This window comes from Muntiacus reevesi, chromosome 22 (assembly GCF_963930625.1).
Source record: "Muntiacus reevesi chromosome 22, mMunRee1.1, whole genome shotgun sequence".
Lineage (NCBI taxonomy): Eukaryota > Metazoa > Chordata > Mammalia > Artiodactyla > Cervidae > Muntiacus > Muntiacus reevesi.
Genome location: NC_089270.1, coordinates 39,484,452 through 39,498,807, shown reverse-complemented (window position 1 = coordinate 39,498,807; position 14,356 = coordinate 39,484,452).

The window sequence follows — 14,356 nt, the reverse complement described above, 5'->3', positions numbered from 1 at the left end:
TGTGCAGTGTTTTTTAACAATGAAATTCTTCTTGAACAAATACAGATATAAAGTATAGTTAGCTGTCCCTTGGGATATAGGAAGCATTGGTTCCAGAACCAACCCCTCCCCATGGATACCAAAATCCACACATGCTCAAGTCTCTATAAAATGGCATAGTATTGTATATAACCTAAGAACATCTTACCACATACTTTAAATCATCTCTGAATTGCTTATATAATCCAATACAATGCAAAGACTATGTAAATAGTTGCCTGTGTGCAGAAAATTCAAATTTTGCTTTGAGGAACTTTCTGAAATTATTTTTTTTTAAGACATTTTAAATATGTGATTGGTTACCTCTATGGATACAAAACCCTGTGAATACAGAGAGCCCACTGTATTATGTGAAACTCTATGAAAAGTTCCTGGCAAATGGTAACAGAATAAAATAAAGTAAAATCAATACCTGTCTCTATCTCATGGCTGTGACATGTCCTTCAAAAGTAGGTTACACAGAGCTATGACTGAGCAGCCAGTTTTGGTGGAACTTTGTCATGCCCTTTAAGTACAGAGGGAAACATTTGCTGAAAAAGTTTAATTTAGCTGGTCTCAAGGCTGAAACAAAATCATAGAAATCATCCTTGTTTGAATCTTCCTAATACTTGAATAAACATAAAATGAAAGAAAAGAAAAATGTCTGACATTTGGTCAGAATCAATCTCAAATTTGTATATAAACTCTAAATAAGATAGACAAATTAAAATTACACTGGAAATTATAATTCATTTTTCTTTATATTGAGATTTTCCAAAGTGGCACTATCAACATTTTGGATTGGGTAATTCGTTGTTGCAGGCCGGCTGTCCTATGCACTGTAAATGCTTACGGTGTTCATGGTTTCAGCGACTCACTGCATATTAGCAGCATACTCCCAGAACCAATGGTAACAATCAAAACTGACTACAGATATTAGTAAGTGTCATTTGAAGCAAAATGCCCTCCCTTGAGAACCACTGGCCTGTAATAAAGTCCATTTCATGGATTTTTTTTTTTTTCTTTTTACAGCATAGTTCAAATGTAATCTAAAGATTGTGGCTACATATTTAGGTAAGCAATTGAGAGTTTTCTGATTTCATCAAGAAAACTTTCTACAGGTCTACTATGCACTGAATGTTTGTGTCCCTTCCAAATTCCTGTGTTAAAACCTTGATCCTTCCAATGGGGTTTGGAGGTAGGGTCTTTGGGAAGGTTTTAGATGATGTCATGTGGATGAAGCCTCCATAATGGAAACACTGGAGTGCTTACAAGTGACACATTGATCTTTAACTTCCCTGTCTCAAGAATCGTGAGACATAAATGTTTGTTGTTTAAGCTATGCAGTCTATAGTATTTTGTTATAGCAGCCCAAACTGGGTAGATATGTTTTATTACTTAAAAGGTACAAAAAAATGTCACAGCTATAGACTTTATTTCAAAATGACACTACAGTTCATGATCAATTATGTAGATGGTAGCATAGCAACATGTCAGTCAAGTTAATGATTTTGAAGTATTGATTAAACAGTCAATAAAATTTCTACATCTAAATCAGATATGCACTAATTAATACTGATGATAAAGTTGGTCCATAATATTGACCAGGTTTTTCTATTCTATTGTAAAGTATATAAAGACACAATAAGAGATAGCAAAAAAAATTTTTTCTACCATGAAAGCATTAAAATTTTAGATCTTAAATGTATATATTACTAGCTTTTGCATGAATTTATCTCTAATTAGAGATAGAAACAATCCTGTAGCATATAAATAAATACAAAAACAAATATCCAATTTACTATGAAAGAGTAAAATCATTATCATTACATTAAGGAGAATAAAATTGCTTCATTGTATATATTCACATACTTTTCCTTCAAAAGTCTTAACAGTAAAATAAGATCATGAAATTAAAATAAAAGGATAGATAAAAAATAGTGGAAACTTAGAACAACTAAAAAAAGACAAGAAAGTAATTTTAGAAAGGAAGTAGTAAGTTTAGAGGGGAAGATGACTACAGCATAAATATATGAAAATCAATCTATTTTCTTTATACTAACATTAATCAACTAGAACACATAATAAAGACCTACATTCACAAATATGGCAAATATAATGTAAACTGAACAGAAATAAAGATAAAAGAAATATATTAATGCTTAAGACAATAAAAAATAAAACAGCAGTGTTTATAGAAGAAAAAATAATTTCAAAGCAAAGAAAGATTATCTTTACAGGTGGGAAAACTGAATAATGCAAGAATTATATTACAATAGTATCTAGTGCCTATTGGATGCCTGATACATGGTACACATTACAAATATTTTATATAGAATGTCCCAATATCATTCACAAGTATTCTCTGAAGTTGTTACTATGATGGAATCAAAGTTGGGATAATTAAACCTCTATAATCACTAGATAAAGGAACAAATCTATGAAATTAAGTGAAATCTGAGCTCCTAGCCATTCCTTTATTGCTTTTCTATTAGATATCAGAAAAGAAGTAGTTTTACTATTTTGTCATAATAAGGTACATTTATTTTCACTTAACCTGAAAATGATTATAATTCTACAATCAATATATATTGAATGTCTAATATGGTAGGAACTGTTCTGAGCTTTGGAGACATTGAAAAAATAGCATTCCGCTTTTATTGACTGTATAATTGTTGTTTTAGGACATTATATAAATATATATAATGTATATATTAATAACTAAATATATATAATTTAATTAATCATAAGTGAAGAAGAACTAAAGAGCCTCTTGATAAAAGTGAAAGAAGAGAGTGAAAAAGTTGGCTTAAAGCTCAACATTCAGAAAACTATGATCATGGCATCCGGTCCCATCACTTCACAACAAATAGATGGGGAAACAGTGGAAACAGTGGCTGACTTTATTCTGGGGGGGTTCCAAAATCACTGCAGATGGTGATTGCAGTCATGAAATTAAAAGACACTTACTCCTTGGAAGGAAAGTTGTGACCAACATAGACAGCATATTAAAAAGCAGAGACATTACTTTGTTAACAAAGGTCGGTCTGGTCAAGGCTATGGTTTTTCCAGTGGTCATGTATAGATGTGAGAGTTGGAATATAAGGAAAGCTAAGTGCCGAAGAATTGATGCTTTTGAACTGCGGTGTTGGAGAAGACTCTTGAGAGTCCCTTGGACTGCAAGGAGATCCTACCAGTCCATCCTAAAGGAGATCAATCCTGGGTGTTCATTGGAAGGACTGATGTTGAACCTGAAACTCCAATACTTTGGCCACCTAATGCAAAGAGCTGACTCATTTGAAAAGACCCTGATGCTGGGAGGGATTGGGGGCAGGAGGAGAAGTGGATGACAGAGGATGAGACGGTTGGATGGTATCACCGACTCAATGGACATGGGTTTGGGTAGACTCCGGGAGTTGGTGATGGACAGGGAGGCCTGGCAGGCTGCGGTCCATGGGGTTGCAAGGAGTCAGAGGCGAATGAGCTACTGAACTGAACTGATATAGACATTTCTGTTACTAATTCTTAAAAAATTGCATACTCTGTCATTACAACTGTTTTTCTAAACTGAAAGATTAAAAGGAAAAATATAAATGAAACAAAACTTGTGGCAAAAGCTTGAATCATCTATAGTGATAGGTAAGACCAAAATCACCCATTTATATTTATCCTTATACTTAATATGCTTCCTCCCACCCCATGTTCACAATATATACTAGCAAATAGGATATTTAAAATAGTAATCATTATTTGAGAAAAAATGAGGAAAAAATTAAGAAATAAAATGTACTCTTCAAGGAATATTGATTTTCACTTTAATTTGAGGATTGCCTGAGATATAGGTGAAGTCTTTTTTTTTTTTTCTAATACCTTAAAGTAGTTCTGAGATACAGTCTGCTAAATTTAAATATAACATTATTTGTGTCATTGTTACTACAAATGGATTAAAAGAACATTCCTTTAACTAATTTGGAAGATATGTCTCTAAACTAAAATCAATGTTTCACGTAATTAAAATAATAATATGGTAATACATCTACTATTATAATGATTGAAAATTTAATCTTAACACTTCAAAATTTATGCAAAGTAAAGTTTCATAAGTGGTGGCCTATCAATCAGGAATTTTAAAGTTTCAATAATTTTTTACTAAAATGATAATTACAAAGTTAATCAAAATTACTTTAGAGCCCAAATGACAATAGGAATAGAACTTGCTTTCCTTTGTCACTTTTATCATCTACAATTGGTATCAGTCCAGGTCCCAGCAAAATGCCTGCTGATGAACAATTCAAAGGAATACTATTGTCATTCAGAACCCATTAAATACAAGATGAGAATAGGAAGACATAATAATATGAGCCCTGGTATTTAAAGTGAGGTTTACTTCTTATAATTCAATCCAGTGACACTTTTGCTTGGATGGTCAAAGCAAATTCTAAAATCCTTCCTCTAGAAGTTCACCTGCCTCTCAACACGAAATAATAAGGGAACTTCAGCAATAGAAACAGGTAATGGGCTCTTTCTTGTGAGGTCCATTCTTTCAATTATGGTCACTGAGTGATATTGCCATGAGAAGGCAATTGTTACATTTTTCTCTCTGCATTGTTGTTTCCTATCAAATGGGAAGGACTTTTCAAATGTCTTGGTAGAAATCATATCATGATATTTATCTACTGTAACTCCCAAGAAAATGTATTTGACTATATTTTTTTTTATAAATCTCCAAGAAATAGCTTCAAGTTTGGTGTTAAATAAAAACTTCCCCAACTGAAGGGAAGAAACTGGAGACAGGGAGACAGAGAGAGACAAAAGAGAGACAGAGAGGAAGAAAGAGGTTTAATAAAAAAAAATATAATTTTGAGAAAATAGATTTCCCTTCTTTCCATATTTTTATATAAGGCCATTAGCAAAAAATTATGTAATGCATTAACCAAGAATGATTGATTCACGCTAAGCAACAAAAGTGAACAATTTAATTTAATTATGTCAATAATTATGAAAATATATGCTGTTAAATTCTTTGGAATTCACTACTCCTTGGAAGGACTGATGCTGAAGCTGAAACTCCAATACTTTGGCCACCTGATGCAAAGAAGTGACTCACTGAGAAAGACCCTGATGCTGGGAAAGGTTAGAGGCGGGAGGAGAAGGGGACAACAGAGGATGAGATGGTTGGGTGGCATCACCAACATGATGGACATGAGTTTGAATAGGCTCCAGGAGTTGATGATGGACAAGGAAGTCTGGTGTGCTGCAGTCCATGGGGTCACAAAGAATCAGACACCACTGAGAAACTGAACTGAACTGATACAGTTAAAAATTTTTTCAACTTGAGTGTGGAATAGTTATATAACTGACAATATTTTAGAGCTAGTTTTAATTCTAGAGATATTTGAATGCAACATTTGTCTCCTACATCTAAGGTTGCTTGAAGAACAAGCCAAATTCATGACAGATTTGTCTGTGATAAATCATTTTTATATGTAGATTCCCAAGATTTGTAAGGGAAAGAGTAATAGAAATATTTCTGAATTTTTTTTAAAGTCTAAGAGCAGACAGATCAGGAAGTATCAAACAACAAATTTTGATTTACCTGATTCTAAAGTACACAAAATTAATTTCTGTAACAAAACTACTATTATTTTTATTTTACCTATGTGGAGTGCAAAGCAGACCGAAATTAAGTAATTTCACCATGGCTGCACAACTAGTAGGGAATGGGTCTGATTTAAACAAAATCAGTCTGGTTCCAAATGCTATGCCTGGCCATTACACTATGCTGTCCCACATTTTGAAAGTAGGGTTTTGAGACCTGAGAAATCAATTTACTTGTCAAAGTAAGAAAGTGACTTTTTAGTGCAAATGTAAGCAATTCCAATCCCCCATTATGCATCCATAAGTACTAATCATAGTCAATTATTACTATTTCAGTACTGTATATGCATCATATACATGCTGTCTCTCATCCAACATGTCTTTCTTATAATAATTTTGATGACAATGAAGACATATTTTTAACAATAATTTAAGTTTATTTAGCACATTCTTTATGAGGTATGGAAAGCTGACAGAAAAACAGACATCGATCTTATTCCATGTACTTAGCAACTGTGAAAGCAGCTTAGGTTTTTGAAAATAGCTGACAAGGTACACGGGAGAACTTAGGTTCAAATCATACTTATATGTCAATTGAAACTGGAAATGTCACCAGAAAATGGTTTTTCTTTCACCTATTTGACAAGAGAGGAGATTTGGTTTTACCTTATTGAATTTGTAAATTGCCAGATTAAGCAATGTAATTTTGTTCTCCTGATGTAATTACACTCTTCCCTTCCCCTAATGTCTTTATGGTGTTTTCCCTCTCAGGGAATTGAGGGATGCGGGGTGGTGGGGAAAATAAATGATAGCTAGTTTAAGAGAGTTTTACTTTTAGTAACCATCACTTTTAGTCTAAATACTATAGTAAACACCATTGATAAATGCATTGCACTCTGTGATTATTCCTATTTCTAAATGACAGATGTGATTTTAAAAAATAGGTGATGGAGCAACATTTATAAAGTCTATGCATCCTCCTGATTCTAATGCACCCCCCCAAATGATTCCAGAAGCTGAGTCCAAATCCTTCTCTTTTCACTTTCACCTGCCTGTCAATTGTCAGTTTAAAAGCGTCAGCAATATATATATATATATATATATATAAATAATTATTTTATCCTATTCTTCCTATAAAAAATGATGGAAATTTTCACATGACAGTTAGTAACTGAAGATGTTCCACAGGGACTAATACTCAGTGTGCTAGTTGAAGCAAAAATGTCTGGATACAATTATTGAAATCATTTCCCATTGCACTGCAGGTATCCTCTAAAGATGAGGGGTGAATTGATTTATTTATTGCTCTCCTCCAAAACTTCAGTTTGATGAATAAACCAGTTTGCATCCAGGTGAAGCTCTCTTGCACATTAGATTCAGCCTCTGCCTGCTTCATTGTCTAAAAACAGAGAAGAAATTCTCTTCCCCCTTTCCTTAATCTGGACAGTAAGGTCTTTCATAGAGTAAATTTTCCATTAGAAGCATATTCATTATTTGATATAGTAAAAGAAATTAAAAAAAAATTCTTCAGATACACTACTTTATTTGAATAATATAATTAAAAATCAGAGATTCATCAGAAATCAAAATTAATAAGAACAGGAGAAACTTGACAGATGGAGATTTTCAAAGTCATGTTCTGATGTTAGTTCAAGCAGTAGATTTGGGAGAGAGGAGTACAAACAAACACACCATGCTGTGATTCTGTTTCATTCCTTTAGGTAAATAAGGATTTCAAATATGCTAAGTGTCCTCACTGGGAATTCAAGTCTTCTTATGAATTTCAAAAAAGACTGAAAATGAAATATATGCTGTAGTAACCAAATGGACTAACAAAAAAATAAGACAAATATATTTTAACCCAGGATCTAACTTACAACATTAGTTAGAGTATAGTTGTGGAACAGAATTAGCATGCATTTAAAACTATACATTGTGTTATCCTTGATGCATTTATTTTAAATGTAATGAGGAAATAATTTACTTTCCCTCACTTCCTTCTGGATAATTTCCTCCTAAAAATAGCTACATATACCTAAAATTCACAAAATATAAAACACAGTCAGATGTTTTTATTAAAAACTGATATAGACTACAACCATCTCTAATCTAATTTAACATTGGACCCTGAGAGTAGCTTAATGGATTCTACTGTGTGAGGATTCAGAGTTCCAAAGTTCCAAAAAGGATGAAAAAATAAATTTTCTATTTCCCCTCTATCAATCATGTAAGCTTTGAAGTCATCTCAAATCTTATTTCATCAATTTCTTACCATTTTTCTCTGCCCCTGCTGGTTACTTTTATTATTTACACCATTACTTTTGCTGAGGTCATTTATTTTCCTAGTTTTTGGTTTTGTTAGAAGGTAGATCTGTATCAGGGTTAGGGACTGGTATGGTGTCTAGGAGGGTGCCGACTGATAGCAAAAATATCTGGCTTCTAATCATGGCACTGGCCCCTCAAACTGTTTTCAGAACTCTTATCTAGTTCACCTGCTTTATCGAAGCATCTGACATCATTCACTAAACATAGTAACCGCTCAACAAATCTTTAGAGATGAAGGGAAAAAGAAAGCAGTTGGATCTTAGAAAGCAATTTAATTCCTTTCACAAATTCATTCTAGTTGAGAATAAAAGGAATGGCAAAAAATGTATAGACAAGTTAAGAATTAACTGCTATATGGTTGTTAATAATCACTATTGCGTATAGTGTACCCACTGGTGACAGGCACTGTTAGATGCTTTGCATCAGCAGTTCTCAAAGTGTTTGGTCTTGTGACTCTTTTACATTTCTGAAAATTTTTGAGGACCCAAAAGAGTTTTTGTTGGTTAAACTATTGATATTTATCAAATTAAGTATTAAAGTTGAGAAAGTTTAAAAATGATTAGCTGTTCATTTCAAAATAACAATATTGCACCTATCACATTAACATAAACAACAATTATCCCCAAAAGTGAGAAAATGGTCTTGTTTTAACTTTTACAAATTTATGTCTACCTTAATAGAAAAAGTTTAGATACTCATATAAGCTTCTGGGGCTTCCCAGGTGGGGTCAGTTGTAAAGAATCCACCTGCTAATTCAGGAAATGTAAGGGATGTGGGTTCAACCCCTGCATCAGGAAGATCACCTCGAAGAAGGACATGGCAACCCACTCCAGTATTTCTTGCCTGGAAAATTTCATGGACATTAGGAATGTGGTGGGCTATAGTCCATGGGGTCACAAAGGGTTGGATATGACTGAGCATGCACACACACACACACACACATAGACAAGTTAAGAGTCAATATAATATGTACTAAGAAAGCAAATAAGGAATTAAGACATACTTAATATGACAGGATATGTAAGTAACATGCCCCATGGATTATTATAGCTCTTCAAATGTCAATAGGACTCAAATGTCAAATGTCAAAGGTCAATAGACCATTCAAGACTGAACTCCCAGTCTCTCTCATGGTACTCAAACATGGCCTTACTCCCATTTTAGCCATCTTAGGAAATGGCCCTTTCATTCATACATTTAAGATAACTAGGAACGAAGGAGTCATTATTGCCATCTCACTCACTTTCAACTAACATAGGCAGTCTCTCACAAAGTACTAATGATTTTGCTTTCTATTATCTCCCAATATTCATTTTCTTAAATCTCCACCTTTACTACTACCTATACCACCATTTTAGAAATTCATCTACTTCAAAAAATCTGTTTTTGGATCCACTTTTGTCCTCTGTTAATACATCACACTCATAGCAGCCAAGTATTTTCAAAGGTAAATTCAATGATATCAGCTTCCTATCTTAGAACTTTCAGGGCTTTCTCATTCTTCCTCATATAAAGAAAACGAAATCTCTTTATGGTACCACTGTAAAGAATAATCATTCTACTCTCTGCTTCTATGGTATCTTAAATGGAATAATGTGTTTTTTATCCTTCTGGGACTGGCTAAGAGTGGCCATCAGAAGGTGAGTCTCTTATACAGATGGCTAATAAACACATGAAAATATGCTCAACATTGCTCATTATTAGAGAAATACCAATCAAAATTACATGAGATATTACAACACCAGTCAGAATGACCATCATCAAAAAGTCTACAAACAATAAATGCTAGAGAGGAATTGTGTGTTGCTGACAGGAATGTAAATTGACGCAGCCACTAAGGAAGACAGTATGGAGATTTCTTAAAAAACTAGGAATGAAACCACCACATGACTCAGCAATCCTACTACTAGGCATATATCCTGAGGAAACCAAAACTGAAAAAGACGCATGTACCCCAATGCTCACTGCAGCTCTGCTTGCAATAGCTAGGACATGGAAGAAACCTAGATGTCCAATGACATCTAGAATGGATAAAGACGGTGTGGTACATATATACAATGGAGTATTACTCAGTCATAAACAGGAAACATTAGCGTCAGTTCAAATGAGGTAGATGGACCTTGAGCCTATTATACAGAGCGAAGTAAGTCAGAAAGAGAAAAACAAATTTGTGACACATATATATGGAACCTAGAAAGATGATACTGATTAAATTTTTTGCAGGACGGCAATGGAGACACAGAGAACAGAGGACAGACTTACAGACACGTGCGGAGGAAGGGAAGGAGGGCGGGGTATATGGAGAGAGTAGCACGGAGACTTACATCACCACACATGACATAGACAGCAATGGAATGAGCTGTATCATTCGGGGAACTCAGACCGGGGCTCTGTAACAACCTAGAGGGGTGGGATGAGGTGGGCGGGGGGTTCAGGAGGGAGGGACATATGTACACCTGTGACTGATTCATGTTGATGTTTGGGACAAACCAACACAATACTGTAAAGCAGTTAGTCTTCAATTAAAAATAGATCAACTAAAAATAATATAAAATAATGAATATCAAGAAAAGAAGGTGAGTCTCTTAACAAAACTCACTTCTGTAGATATTAAGCTCCTGGGTTTCTCAGGGAAGGATGTATGTCCATCCTATTTGTTCAGCTCATTTGGTGCCCACACATGTTCCAGAGCATTTTACTTTGGAAGATATAGGGTGACAGTGTATGAAAATCTCTAACCCATAAGCTAGTAATGCCTCTTTTTAAAGTTGGCAATTAAAAAAGAAATGAAAACTAAGTCATTTAGGAATTTAGAATAATTTTAAAGTTTATTTTCTTTGTTTTCAAGAGGAGTAAGGGTCATGGTTGAATTTTATCATATATTCATAAAAATGGTTACCTAATATAGTGTAATATCCAAGGTATAGACAGGCCTAACCTGAGATATATATGGCCATATATTTAAAAAAATAAAAAACAGAAGTATAAGAAAGCTGAAGGAAGCAATGTAATAGTCCATCAGGATGGAATGGATATCATGATTAAAATTTTCAGTGTCCAGATTCCACACTCTTACACGGACAAACAAAACACAATATAAATATGCATACAATAGTTTTAACTTTAAAAATTGTTAAGAGTGTATGTAAGTCACTTGAGAAGACGTAGCATGTCTAATCTTTGCTGATGCTCAAAAGTTGTCAATGGTATGAATGAAAATATATTTGTTTCTGTACATGCATAGTGAATACACAGAAAACATTTTTTCTTCTTTGTTAAAAATGAAGAGCCTTATTTTAAAATAGTTATATGTAAATTTCCAATCCCAGTGTGCTAAAATGCTTATTGAAATGAAATATGTAGATAATATCATTTAGGTAACATTGTTTCTATTTTTATTCAGCTGGCTTATATAGTGCAACTAGCTATTTTTCTTAGCTTTAGAAACCATAACTTGAAACTATTTAGGATCTTAGAAAATTTTCCTTAGATAAAAATCAATCAACTTAGAGAATGTGAACTGTTATTCTAATTATTATTACTTAAGTGATTTATCATTTGTATTATATTTCAAATTTCCTAAGGATTAGACGTAGCATTGTACAGATTTTATTTAAATCAAACAATCATAGAAGTTCAGCAGAAGGTTAGCCAAATCTAGCAATTTGCAATAAGAAACACAAAAAAGTCTCAAAAGTTAGAAAGTATGTACATTAAGTAAAAAAGAGCAATAATGAGAGTTTTAAGTCCTTCAGGAGAATTTTAAAAGTTGTTAATAGAAAGGAGAGGAAAGAAAATGGTTTTCATATTAGAATATTGAGACAACTTTGGGAAATTTTCTATTCCTAAGGCAGTTTTCATAGAACATCAGATGGTACCCTTGACAAAGATTGACATCTAAAATGAGAAAGTTAGAGCAAGTAGAGTAATTCAAGCCCAATAAATCACCAGAACCATATGGTATATATCCAAGACTTCTGAAGGAAAAAAGTGTGAACTAGCATAAATACAGAGGAAAATGATAGTGTGAAGCATAGCCTTAACAGTAGCATCTGTTTTTATAGACTGGAAGATTATTTATTATGCAGAAAATAAAGGGAAATTTTTAAATCTTAAGCAAAAAATTGTGTTCTGCCTGTGTTAACCAGTATTATTGGATAATCTTGAATAGTTCTGTGCTACTCTTTATCTTTTCTGGATTTTGTTTAGCATCAAGCTTTTCTGGCATCTCTCTTTCTTATCTAGCCTGTTCTCCCAACCATACATTGTGCTTGTGTTGTCCATGGTGAAAGCAGGTTTATTAGTGTGCTATCATATCGATCCTCTCTCAGAAAACTGGTTTGTTGTTTTTGTTTTCCCTCCTGTGCTTGTGTCGTCTTTTTCTGAGTGATAATAAATTGGGATATATTTGATTTCAAACAGAGTTGGTATGGCATCACTTGTTTTACAACCATTAGCTCATTTCTGTTACACAGCTTTGGAATTCAGTTAGGATCCAAAGCATCTACTAATGTGCAATTGGAAAAAGTGAAAACTCAAAGGACATTGTTTACATTTTACTGACATATTAGATACATATAGAAAGGTGCACTAATCATAAATGTAGGAGTTCAGTAAAATTTTACACATGCACGCACTACTGTAGTGTTAGTCGCTCAGTTGTGTCTGACTATTTGCGACCCCATGGGCTATAGCCCACCAGGCTCCTCTGTCCATGAAATTCTCCAGGAGAGGATACTGGAGTGGGTTACCATGCCCTCCTCCAGGGGATCTTCCTGACCCAGGGATTGAACCCGGGTCTCCTGCATTGCGGGCAGACTCTTTACCATCTATGCCACCAGGGAAGCCCTAATGTAACCTATAGTTAAATCATCATTAAGCATATCGCAGTCTTTTAAGGAGCTTTCTTTACCCTTACCAATCAATATTACTCTGAAGGTAACCACTATTCTGAATTCTAATACCATCAGTTAGTATTGCCTATTCTAAACTTCAAATACATGAAATCATACCAAGTATTTTCTGGCTTCTTTTGCTCCAAATAATGTCTCTGAGGTTCGTCAATGCTGTAATATCTATCCATAAACTAATTTTATTTTTATTTCTAGATAAAATTTCATCTTATACCATAACTTATTTAGCCACTATTCTATTAATAGAATTTTGAGCTAATTCTATTTCTGTCTCTTAAGTGTGAAGTTGCAATAAATATTCTTGTACTCATGTGTTTTTCAGAATGCATGTACTGTTTTCTTTCACTTGATTCTACACTTAGGAGTGAAACTGTTAGTCATAGAGTAGGCATGTAATCAAATGTAGTGTTGCACCTAACACTCAAATAAAGGTATATATGAGAGTCTTATGGCTTCACATATCATCAACACTTGATATCATCAGTCTTTTCACTTTTAGCTACTGGATGAGTGGGTAAAGGATGCTCATTGTGATATTAATTCACATTTCACTGAGGAGTAATGATGTCAACACAGTTTATGATGTTTATTCACTATTTGATATCCTCTTTGTCAAAATATCTATTGATGTTTTTCTCATTAAAAAATCAGGTCTTTAATCTTTGATTCTAGAAGATATATATTCTGGACTTGAGTCCTTTGTTAATCTATCATCTATCTATCCATTTATTTATCTATACATGAATGTTATAAATTTTACTGAAGCTCAGTGATACTTATTTTGTGCTTTTAGAATATTGTTTTAAAAATCTTTTCCTACATCAAGTCATGTCAAAAATTTCCTATAATTTACCTAAATGCTTTATTGTTTTACATTTCACACTTAGATATATGATTCTTCCTGAAACATTTTTGATGTACAGTATGAGGAAAAGGGTTAATGTTTATGTTTTTCCAAAGGCAAGTCTGATGGTTCTTGCACTATTTATTGAAAATACCATCTTTTCTCACTGAATTTCACTGGTGTCTTTGTCCTAATTCAAACTGAATTGAATTTTCTATAATATTCTATTATTCAATCACCTATCTTTTGCCACTGAAAGGAATGTAAATCCACAGCCCATAATCTTCTAATATTCCACTGGAGTTTCCAAAGATTACTTGGAAAACAAAACACACGTACACAGAATGGGAGAAAGAGGAAAGGGGAAAACTTACCTTTGTCCTAAGAATGTATTTGCTAGATTATATTGACCACACTAAAGAAATGTAAAAATGTGTCATCCTTATTGCAGTCAGAATCATCTTTAAAAGTGTGTATCATATAGCTATAGTTTTGATTGAACATCTCCCATGCTTCCTATTGTACTTTGCCCAACATGTTGTCATATTGTGGTCTATAATAAACTCTCCAATCTCTTCTCTAACCACACTCTATGGCTATCATGCTATATTTAGCTAGCTTGTTTTTCCCTAAACAAGGCAAGTTTTTCCCATTCCCA